The sequence below is a fragment of the Mustela putorius genome, unplaced genomic scaffold, assembly GCF_011764305.1.
Source record: "Mustela putorius furo isolate JIRA1106 unplaced genomic scaffold, ASM1176430v1.1 tig00003913_pilon_pilon_pilon, whole genome shotgun sequence".
Classification (NCBI taxonomy): domain Eukaryota; kingdom Metazoa; phylum Chordata; class Mammalia; order Carnivora; family Mustelidae; genus Mustela; species Mustela putorius.
The window spans coordinates 1,771,094-1,783,101 of NW_025422060.1; positions in this window are offsets into that span (position 1 = coordinate 1,771,094).

Genomic DNA, 12,008 nt, shown 5'->3' on the forward strand with positions numbered 1-12,008 from the left:
AACCAAAGTTGTTGATGGGGAGGAGTCAAGATGGCGGAGAAGTAGCAAGCTGAGACTGCTTCAGCTAGCCGGAGATCAGCTAGATACCTTATCTAAAGATTACAAACACCTGAAAATCCATCGGCAGATCGAAGAGAAGAAAAACAGCAATTCTGGAAACAGAAAAACAACCACTTTCTGAAAGGTAGGACCGGCGGAGAAGTGAATCCAAAGCGACGGGAAGATAGACCCCGGGGGGAGGGGCCAGCTCCCGGCAAGCGGCGGAGCAACCGTGCACAAAATCAGGACATTTAAAAGTCTGTTCCGCTGAGGGACATCGCTCCAGAGGATAAACCGGGGCGAAGCCCACACGGGGTCAGCGTGGCCTCAGGTCCCGCAGGGTCACAGAAGGATCGGGGGTGTCTGAGTGTCGCAGAGCTTGCGGGTATTGGAACGGGAAAGCCGGCTACAGAGACAGAGCCGACAGTAAGCTCACAGCTCCGTGTTACCTTGAACCGGTCGCAGGCTCGGTGAGCTCGGAGCGCGGCCGGAGGTCAGGCAGACGGGAGTAACTGGGCGCGGTTCTCTGAGTGCGCACTGAGGAGTGCGGCCCTGGGCTCTCGGCTCCTCCGGGCCGGAGACCAGGAGGCCGCCATTTGTATTCCCATCCTCTGGAACTCTACGGCCCCGGGTAAGGGCGGTGTAATTCCCCCTGGGGCAAAGACACTTGAGAATCACTACAACAGGCCCCTCCCCCAGAAGATCAACAAGAAATCCAGCTGATACCAAGTTCACCTACCAAGGAGTGCGGTTTCAATACCAAGGAGAGCAGCAGAATTCCAGAGGAGGAGAAAGCCAAGCACGGAACTCATGGCTTTTTTCCTGTGATTTTTTTTAGTCTTGCAGTTAATTTAATTTTTTCTTTTTCTTTTTTTTTCTTTTTTTTTTCTTTTTTTTTCTCGCCTTCGGGTAAAATTTTTTTTAACTGTTACCTTTTTATTTTTTAACGATTTTATACTAGTTTATCTAATATATATATATTTTTTCTTTTTTACATTTTTCTTAGGTGTATTCTTTTTTTAAAAATTCTTTTCTTTTCTTTTCTTTCTTTTTTTTTTCTTTTCTTTTTTTATTTTCTTTCTTCCTTTTTGAACCTCTATTTATCCCCTTTCTCCCCACTCACGATTTTGGATCTCTTCTAATTTGGTTAAAGCATATTTTCCTGGGGTTGTTGCCACCCTTTTAGTATTTTACTTGCCCCTTCATTTAGTCTTATCTGGACAAAATGACAAGACGTAAAAATTCAACACAAAAAAAAGAACAAGAGGCAGTACCGAAGGCTAGGGACCTAATCAATACAGACATCGGTAATATGTCAGATCTAGAGTTCAGAATGACAATTCTCAAGGTTCTAGCCAGGCTCGAAAAAGGCATGGAAGATATTAGAGAAACCCTCTCGAGAGATATAAAAGCCCTTTCTGGAGAAATAAAAGAACTAAAATCTAACCAAGGTGAAATCAAAAAAGCTATTAATGAGGTGCAATCAAAAATGGAGGCTCTAACTGCTAGGGATAAATGAGGCAGAAGAAAAGAATTAGTGATATAGAAGACCAAATGACAGAGAATAAAGAAGCTGAGCAAAAGAGGGACAAACAGCTACTGGACCACGAGGGGAGAATTCGAGAGATAAGTGACACCATAAGACGAAACAACATTAGAATAATTGGGATTCCAGAAGAAGAAGAAAGTGAGAGGGGAGCAGAAGGTATACTGGAGAGAATTATTGGGGAGAATTTCCCCAATATGGCAAAGGGAACGAGCATCAAAATTCAGGAGGTTCAGAGAATGCCCCTCAAAATCAATAAGAATAGGCCCACACCCCATCACCTAATAGTAAAATTTACAAGTCTCAATGACAAAGAGAAAATACTGAAAGCAGCCCGGGAAAAGAAGTCTGTAACATACAATGGTAAAAATATTAGATTGGCAGCTGACTTATCCACAGAGACCTGGCAGGCCAGAAAGAGCTGGCATGATATTTTCAGAGCACTAAACGAGAAAAACATGCAGCCAAGAATACTATATCCAGCTAAGCTATCATTGAAAATAGAAGGAGAGATTAAAAGCTTCCAGGACAAACAACAACTGAAAGAATTTGCAAATACCAAAGCAGCTCTACAGGAAATATTGAAAGGGGTCCTCTAAGCAAAGAGAGAGCCTACAAGTGGTAGATCAGAAAGGAACAGAGACCATATACAGTAACAGTCACCTTACAGGCAATACAAGGGCACTAAATTCATATCTCTCAATAGTTACCCTGAATGTTAATGGGCTAAATGCCCCTGTCAAAAGACACAGGGTATCAGAATGGATAAAAAAACAAAACCCATCTATATGTTGCCTCCAAGAAACACATTTTAAGCCCGAAGACACCTCCAGTTTTAAAGTGAGGGGGTGGAAAAGAATTTACCATGCTAATGGACATCAGAAGAAAGCAGGAGTGGCAATCCTTATATCAGATCAATTAGATTTTAAGCCAAAGACTATAATAAGAGACGAGGAAGGACACTATATCATACTCAAAGGGTCTGTCCAACAAGAAGATTTAACAATTTTAAATATCTATGCCCCCAATGTGGGAGCAGCCAACTATATAAACCAATTAATAACAAAATCAAAGAAAACACATCAACAATAATACAATAATAGTAGGGGACTTTAACACTCCCCTCACTGAAATGGACAGGTCATCCAAGCAAAAGATCAGCAAGGAAATAAAGGCCTTAAACGACACACTGGACCAGATGGACATCACAGATATATTCAGAATATTTCATCCCAAAGCAACAGAATACACATTCTTCTCTAGTGCACATGGAACATTCTCCAGAATAGATCACATCCTCGGTCCTAAATCAGGACTCAACCGGTATCAAAAGATTGGGATCATTCCCTGCATATTTTCAGACCACAATGCTCTAAAGCTAGAACTCAACCACAAAAGGAAGTTTGGAAAGAACCCAAATACATGGAGACTAAACAGTATCCTTCTAAAGAATGAATGGGTCAACCGGGAAATTAAAGAAGAATTGAAAAAAATCATGGAAACAAATGATAATGAAAATGCAACGGTTCAAAATCTGTGGGACACAGCAAAGGCAGTCCTGAGAGGAAAATATATAGCGCTACAAGCCTTTCTCAAGAAACAAGAAAGGTCTCAGGTACACAACCTAACCCTACACCTAAAGGAGCTGGAGAAAGAACAAGAAAGAAACCCTAAGCCCAGCAGGAGAAGAGAAATCATAAAGATCAGAGCAGAAATCAATGAAATAGAAACCAAAAAAACAATAGAACAAATCAACGAAAGTAGGAGCTGGTTCTTTGAAAGAATTAATAAAATTGATAAACCCCTGGCCCGACTTATCAAAAAGAAAAGAGAAAGGACCCAAATAAATAAAATCATGAATGAAAGAGGAGAGATCACAACTAACACCAAAGAAATACAAACTATTATAAGAACATACTATGAGCAACTCTACGGCAATAAATTTGACAATCTGGAAGAAATGGATGCATTCCTAGAAACATATAAACTACCACAACTGAGCCAGGAAGAAATAGAAAGCCTGAACAGACCCATAACCAGTAAGGAGATTGAAACAGTCATTAAAAATCTCCAAACAAACAAAAGCCCAGGGCCAGACGGCTTTCCGGGGGAATTCTACCAAACATTTAAAGAAGAACTAAATCCTATTCTCCTGAAACTGTTCCAAAAAATAGAAATGGAAGGAAAACTTCCAAACTCATTTTATGAGGCCAGCATCACCTTGATCCCAAAACCAGACAAGGATCCCACCAAAAAAGAGAGCTATAGACCAATATCCTTGATGAACACAGATGCGAAAATACTCAACAAAATACTAGCCAATAGGATTCAACAGTACATTAAAAGGATTATTCACCACGACCAAGTGGGATTTATTCCAGGGCTGCAAGGTTGGTTCAACATCCGCAAATCAGTCAATGTTGATACAACACATCAATAAAAGAAAGAACAAGAACCATATGATACTCTCAATAGATGCTGAAAAAGCATTTGACAAAGTACAACATCCCTTCCTGATCAAAACTCTTCAAAGTGTAGGGATAGAGGGCACATACCTCAATATCATCAAAGTCATCTATGAAAAACCCACCGCAAATATCATTCTCAATGGAGAAAAACTGAAAGCTTTTCCGCTAAGGTCAGGAACACGGCAGGGATGTCCATTATCACCACTGCTATTCAACATCGTACTAGAGGTCGTAGCCTCAGCAATCAGACAACAAAAGGAAATTAAAGGCATCCAAATCGGCAAAGAAGAAGTCAAATTATCACTCTTCGCAGATGATATGATACTATATGTGGAAAACCCAAAAGACTCCACTCCAAAACTGCTAGAACTTATACAGGAATTCAGTAAAGTGTCAGGATATAAAATCAATGCACAGAAATCAGTTGCATTTCTCGACACCAACAGCAAGACAGAAGAAAGAGATATTAAGGAGTCAATCCCATTTACAATTGCATCCAAAACCATAAGATACCTAGGAATAAACCTAACCAAAGAGACACAGAATCTATACTCAGAAAACTATAAAGTACTCATGAAAGAAATTGAGGAAGACATAAAGAAATGGAAAAATGTTCCATGCTCCTGGATTGGAAGAATAAATATTGTGAAAATGTCTATGCTACCTAAAGCAATCTACACATTTAATGCAATTCCTATCAAAGTACCATCCATCTTTTTCAAAGAAATGGAACAAATAATGCTAAAATTTATATGGAACCAGAAAAGACCTCGAATAGCCAAAGGGATATTGAAAAAGAAAGCCAACGTTGGTGGCATCACAATTCCGGACTTCAGGCTCTATTACAAAGCTGTCATCATCAAGACAGCATGGTACTGGCACAAAAACAGACACATAGATCAATGGAACAGAATAGTGAGCCCAGAAATAGCCCTCAAATCTATGGTCAACTAATCTTCGACAAAGCAGGAAAGAATGTCCAATGGAAAAAAGACAGCCTTTTCAATAAATGGTGCTGGGAAAATTGGACAGCCACATGCAGAAAAATGAAATTGGACCATTCCCTTACACCACACACAAAAATAGACTCAAAATGGATGAAGGACCTCAATGTACGAAAGGAATCCATCAAAATCCTTGAGGAGAACATGGGCAGCAACCTCTTTGACCTCTGCCACAGCAACATCTTCCTAGGAACAACGCCAAAGGCAAGGGAAGCAAGGGAAAAAATGAACTACTGGGATTTCATCAAGATAAAAAGCTTTTGCACAGCAAAGGAAACAGTTAACAAAATCAAAAGACAACTGACAGAATGGGAGAAGATATTTACAAACGACATATCAGATAAAGGACTAGTGTCCAGAATCTATAAAGAATTTAGCAAACTCAACACCCAAAGAACAAATAATCCAATCAAGAAATGGGCAGAGGACATGAACAGACATTTCTGCAAAGAAGACATCCAGATGGCCAACAGACACATGAAAAAGTGCTCCATATCGCTCGCCATCAGGGAAATACAAATCAAAACCACAATGAGATATCACCTCACACCAGTCAGAATGGCTAAAATCAACAAGTCAGGAAATGACAGATGCTGGCGAGGATGCGGAGAAAGGGGAACCCTCCTACACTGTTGGTGGGAATGCAAGCTGGTGCAGCCACTCTGGAAAACAGCATGGAGGTTCCTCAAAATGTTGAAAATAGAACTGCCCTATGACCCAGCAATTGCACTATTGGGTATTTACCCTAAAGATACAAATGTAGTGATCCAAAGGGGCACATGCACCCGAATGTTTATAGCAGCAATGTCCACAATAGCCAAACTATGGAAAGAACCTAGATGTCCATCAACAGATGAATGGATCAAGAAGATGTGGTATATATACACAATGGAATACTATGCAGCCATCAAAAGAAATGAAATCTTGCCATTTGCAACAACATGGATGGAACTAGAGCGTATCATGCTTAGCGAAATAAGTCAAGCAGAGAAAGACAACTATCATATGATCTCCCTGATATGAGTAAGTGGTGATACAACATGGAGGCTTAAGTGGGTAGAAGAAGAATAAATGAAACAAGTTGGGATTGGGAGGGAGACAAACCATAAGTGACTCTTAATCTCACAAAACAAACTGAGGGTTGCCGGGGGGATGGGGTTTGGGAGAAGGGGGTGGGATTATGGACATTGGGGAGGGTATGTGATTTGGTGAGTGCTGTGAAGTGTGTAAACCTGGTGATTCACAGACCTGTACCCCTGGGGATAAAAATATATATTTATCAAAAATAAAAAATAAAAAAAAAATTAAAAAAAAAATATAACCAAAGTTGTTGATAAACTGCAGCCATGATGATGGCTTTGGAAATAAGTATGCAGCAAAGCCAAGTGTTCAATGGGTCACTGAGACCTGTTTCCTTTTTCTTGTTCTTGTCATTGTTGTTGTTATTGTTGCTAAATATAAATTATTTAACAAGTTAGGGTGATTTCTCCCGATATAAAAGTCAGAGGTATATAGTGCTGGTAGTTTCCTTGGATGTTATTCTTTTCAAAACTTTTATTATTTTATCTTATCACAAAAAGGAAGCTGGCATTTGGAGAGGTTAAGTGATTCACATGATTGCTAACCAGCAGTAAGATTGAAACTCTTGTGTCTGGCTCCAATTCCGGACAAGCCCCAGCATTGTGCTCTGCCTTCCAACCCCTGGGTTATTTTCTTACCAGTCCAGCAATCTCCTAGAGGAAGAACACACCCTCCCTCCAATTCCTAAGTACCCAAGGATGACAAGGAACTAGGGAATGGGAGGGAAAAATAGTTTTCTTCCTTGTGCAGCTGCTGCCTAGGAAGGCAGGAAGGTATCTGCCCAATTCTGCAAGGTGGCAGGAAGAAAACTGGCTTTCTGCAGAGCTGGATTGTGACAGATCCATGCTCACCTCTCAGGGAACACTGTCTGATCCATCTGTAATGAGTGACAGCTGTGACAGGTGTAAATACCCCCTATGTTGTAAATTTCATGAAAGCAATACACCTGGGCCATCTGGCTCAACACTGCAGCCTGCTGTGCACTCGTTCTCCACACCACAACTGCTGGGGAAAGCACAATGCATAACACACGCCTAACAATGCAGAAAAAATGGGGGATGTAGGCAAGGCCTCCAGACTGGCAAAATAGCATAGTTACTATGTTCGGATGGCTGACTGCCCCAGTTACTGTGTATGTGCATTTTCTAATTTATATCCATTAACTTAAACTTCTCATTGGCTCTGTAACTTAGAAAATATCTTCATATTACTGATAAAGGCACAAATTCAGAGCGATTAAACAACCTTCTGTGTCCTGAGCTAATCAGCAGCTGACCTATGATTTAAACCCAGGTCTGTTGACTCCAGTGCTCAAGATTTTTATTACTATACTAAAACATTTTTATCCTTTGTTTCCTCCCAATGTTCCTCTGCTCCGTTGCTCCAAGAGGTGATAATAAGTGTTTATTAATGTAAGAAAAATCCGTGATCTGTAAACTCTCAGCCCTAGAAAGTCCAAGCTGAACGTTTTCGTAGCCTTTTAGAGGCTGCTATGGGGCCAGACATAATAATTAAACAGCTGGAAGAATCACTTTAATGACTCACTACAGCTGTACTTTTTTTTTTCTTTCTTTCTTTTTCTTTTTTTTTTCTTTTTTTGGCATTGGCTGTTTGGATTAAAACATGGAAAATGTAATGAAATCTTTTCAAGAGAGGAGTGAAAAAATTACAACAGAAGCTGAATTCTGAAATTCATTGAGATATGATGACAGACAAAAGCCATCATAGAGGTTAAGTACAGTGGGGTGTACTGCATATGTTAATACTGCATATGTTGAAGACCAGGGTCCTGAAAACCATATGGCACTTTGTGCCAAATACTGCCAAACCCTTACGGATCCTGCTGATATGTTTACCCATCAGTCACCAGTTCATCATTGTGGCTATGGAGATTCAGAAGAACACTGTTTCGGAGATAAGGCTGTGACAATAAATTATTCCTACACAAGATTCAGGGTTTGTATGGCATTAGGAAGCTATTTAAAACATTAATACATAAGAAATAAGAATAAAAGACAACTCTGAAAATCATATATTTTTTTAATTTTTTATTTTTTATAAACATATATTTTTATCCCCAGGGGTACAGGTCTGTGAATCACCAGGTTTACACACTTCACAGCACTCACCAAAGCACACACCCTCCCCAATGTCCATAATCCTACCCCCTTCCCCCAACCCCCCTCCCCCCAGCAACCCTCAGTTTGTTTTGTGAGATTAACAGTCACTTATGGTTTGTCTCCCTCCCAATTCCATCTTGTTTCATTGATTCTTCTTCTACCCACTTAAGCCCCCATGTTGCATCACCACTTCCTCATATCAGGGAGATCATATGATAGTTGTCTTTCTCCGTTTGACTTATTTCCCTAAGCATGATATGCTCTAGTTCCATCCATGTTGTCGCAAATGGCAAGATTTCTTTTGATGGCTGCATAGTATTCCATTGTGTATATATACCACATCTTCTTGATCCATTCATCTGTTGATGGACATCTAGGTTCTTTCCATAGTTTGGCTATTTTGGACATTGCTGCTATAAACATTCGGGTGCATGTGCCCCTTTGGATCACTATCAAAGTACCATCCAACTTTTTCAAAGAAATGGAACAAATAATTCTAAAATTTATATGGAACCAGAAAAGACCTCGAATAGCCAAAGGGATATTGAAAAAGAAAGCCAAAGTTGGTGGCATCACAATTCCGGACTTCAAGCTCTATTACAAAGCTGTCATCATCAAGACAGCATGGTACTGGCACAAAAACAGACACATAGATCAATGGAACAGAATAGAGAGCCCAGAAATAGACCCTCAACTCTATGGTCAACTAATCTTCGACAAAGCAGGAAAGAATGTCCAATGGAAAAAAGACAGCCTCTTCAATAAATGGTGCTGGGAAAATTGGACAGCCACATGCAGAAAAATGAAATTGGACCATTTCCTTACACCACACACGAAAATAGACTCAAAATGGATGAAGGACCTCAATGTGCGAAGGAATCCATCAAAATCCTTGAGGAGAACACAGGCAGCAACCTCTTCGACCTCAGCCGCAGCAACATCTTCCTAGGAACATCGCCAAAGGCAAGGGAAGCAAGGGCAAAAATGAACTATTGGGATTTCATCAAGATCAAAAGATTTTGCACAGCAAAGGAAACAGTTAACAAAATCAAAAGACAACTGACAGAATGGGAGAAGATATTTGCAAACGACATATCAAATAAAGGACTAGTGTCCAGAATCTATAAAGAACTTAGCAAACTCAACAACCAAAGAACAAATAATCCAATCAAGAAATGGGCAGAGGACATGAACAGACATTTCTGCAAAGAAGACATCCAGATGGCCAACAGACACATGAAAAAGTGCTCCATATCACTCGCCATCAGGGAAATACAAATCAAAACCTCAATGCGATATCACCTCACACCAGTCAGAATGGCTAAAATCAACAAGTCAGGAAATGACAGATGCTGGCGAGGATGCGGAGAATGGGGGACCCTCCTACCCTGTTGGTGGGAATGCAAGCTGGTGCAGCCACTCTGGAAAACAGCATGGAGGTTCCTCAAAATGTTGAAAATAGAACTGCCCTATGACCCAGCAATTGCACTACTGGGTATTTACCCTGAAAATCATATTTTTTTAAAGAATTCTCAGGAAAGGAACATATTTTAAAAGGTCATTACAATTCCAGCTACATGTTAATGTATCTGACAGTGACAACATCCATTTCTATATACGACTCATCCAGGTACAACGTGATCATTGAAAACATGGTCATGTTAGTCAGTGGCGCTTATTATTCACTCTCTTTTCCGGTCCATCTCTGCTCTACCCACGTGTCTCTGCTGCCACAAAGGAAGCCTGGTTTTCAGCTTCAGTTTTAACTCTGGTCAGTGCTCAAGTCAATCCTGCCTAAGCCTTGTAGAACATCAGAGCCTGCCTCACCTCTCAGAGGTTTTAGAAGATGTCTCATGAGTTGGGTGATTAATTCTCCAAAATACACTATTATGTCCATAAAGCTATATAGAAGTTATGTATTGCTGCAGTGTACAACTTAATATGGCAGTATAACCAACCATTTATCTAGTCACATTTCTAGGGGGTTGAGAGTGAGAGTGGAGTATAGCTAGGATGGCGGAGGTAGTGTTATGTTCATGTTTTGTTGCAATCACCTGCCTCATCCCAGGTGACCTTACAGACATATCTGGCAGCTGCCTGGGGCTGTCTGGCTAGGGCACTTTGGTACTCTTCCATACGGCCTCTCATATTCTGGTAGGCTAGGCAGGGCTCTTTTTTCATGACAGTAAAAGCATTCTAAGATGGCAAGAGAAGATACTACAAGGACTCTTAAGGCCTTGCTCAAATATCATCCAATATACCATATATACATTGTATTCTATTGAGTGAAACAAGTTACAAAGTCAGTCCAGATTCAAATAGTAGGGAAATAGACTTCAAGTCTTAGTGGGAAGAGCTGTAAAGAAGCTGTGAATATTATTAATCCACGACAACATGTTTACAACATTAGGTAATATCCTCTGCTATGAAATTCTACATCCTTTAATTGTAATATTAAATACTTTTTCTGATGGACATTGGTTACTCTGCTGGATCTAGAGTTCTATACTGAGCCACAGCCTATTGGATTCTAGCTGTCTTCTGTTCCTCAGAGAGTATCTGTGCCCCTAAGATCCTAGCTAGAATGTTGTTCCAGCATAGGCATTCTCTAATCATGGCAAGAAACTCTTGTGACTCCTATTTTTTTAAGATCAGACACAGGATATTAAATTTGGGCCCAGGTCATTCATCCAATAAATATTTACTAGGCTTCCATTATGTGTCACTAGACACTAGAAATTTCAGGAGTTTCTGGTCTTTTGTAGAGACAGGTATGCACATGTATAGTTAATTGTATTGCACTATTGTAATTTTGCTATAGAAATATGACTGACAAACTGACAGGTACCAAAAGCTGAGGGAACTTGACCAAAGACAGGCTATCTAAACTACACTCTAAAGGATAAATAAGAGTTTGCCAGTTGATGATAGTAGAGAAAGGAATTTCAGATGAAGGAAGCTGCAAAGTTAGGTTAAAATGCTTGGTCATATTTAGAAAAACCTAGTAAGTACTGTCTCATAGACATGAAGACAAGCACAGAGTTGAGGCAGAAGAGGTTGGTTAAGAGATATGGTGAAACAACTAAGCTGAGAAGTTTGTTTTTCATCCTTTAGGCTTAGAATCCAACCATGTTTTCAATTCCAGACTTGCTGGCCCTCCCAATAACTGGGATCACAGCCCATGCTAGTGAATCAGTAGAGCCTTGGAGCCTGAGAGTCTGAGTTGTTAAAAACTGCCTGTAACTCTGATGACCAGCCTTACTGGAGGTACTGTCCTAATCTAGCAGGGAAGATCACAGAAGGACTTAAAATAAATGAACTGATTACATGTAGATTTGGAAAAATTACTTCAGAAGCAGCATGGAGTTGATTGGCAGTGTGGAGAGATGAGAGGAACCAGCTGGAAGTTTGTTCCAACAACCTAAAGAAGAGAGTAGTGATAAGAGTTTGAACCAGTACAAGGGTTATACATGGAAGAGAAGTGTCAGATTGAAAAGACATTTCAATGGAAGAATAATCTGGATTTTATGGGGAGGAAGGTGAGGTAAATGAAGAGGAAAAATAAATAACTTTACTGTTTCCAGCTCTGAACTGTAAAGAGAGAGAAATGCCATTAGCTGAGTTCCAGTATTTGGAAACTAATTTTAAGGAGAACAGTAAATCATTTGATCTCAGACATGTGGAATTTGAGATATCAGTAAGATATCAACGTAGAAATGTCCATATGATAGTTGGTAAGTATATTTGAAGC